Here is a 644-nt window from a genome sequence, read left to right on the forward strand (position 1 = left end):
CTATTTTAATCACGACCCGATCCTATTCCTAGTCCGAATTCATATGACCAAAATGCATTAAATTACAGATTATCTATGTGATTACATATATGATAAAGATTATTCGTAATTCTATTTACATATGTTAATTTTCCCACGTTCTAAACTTATCGTAAGTCTCCCAACACTACAACAAGCAATTAATTATTCAATTGGTGGCTAATCAATTAAATATACAATAGGTATGCAAGATCAATCAATAAATCACTAAATCAATAGTCTTAAATCAAAACAAATATGCAATAGGGTTTATCATTCATCCAATACAATAGAAAAACTAGTCTAGCATTCTAATGATTAAATTATACAAGAAATATTGGAAAAACATCACCCAAAAAGAAGAAATAATAAAGAAAGTGGCGAAATTCAATTTCTTGGCTTGAATTTTAAAAAGGGATGAATATTCTTCAATAAACTTGTATTATCCGCCTTTATCTTAACGCTTGGCTTCGTTCTTCGCCTCCAAAATACGTAGAATATAAGATTTTTAGGTCAGAAGGGAGGTTCCTTTACATTTTGGGCGTGTTTAGGTAATATAGGATGTCAAGGTATTGTTTTCATGTAAATTTTTATCATAATATTGCGTGCGCGTCATTCAATGACTT

This window comes from Olea europaea, chromosome 16, assembly GCF_002742605.1.
Source record: "Olea europaea var. sylvestris chromosome 16, O_europaea_v1, whole genome shotgun sequence".
NCBI lineage: Eukaryota > Viridiplantae > Streptophyta > Magnoliopsida > Lamiales > Oleaceae > Olea > Olea europaea.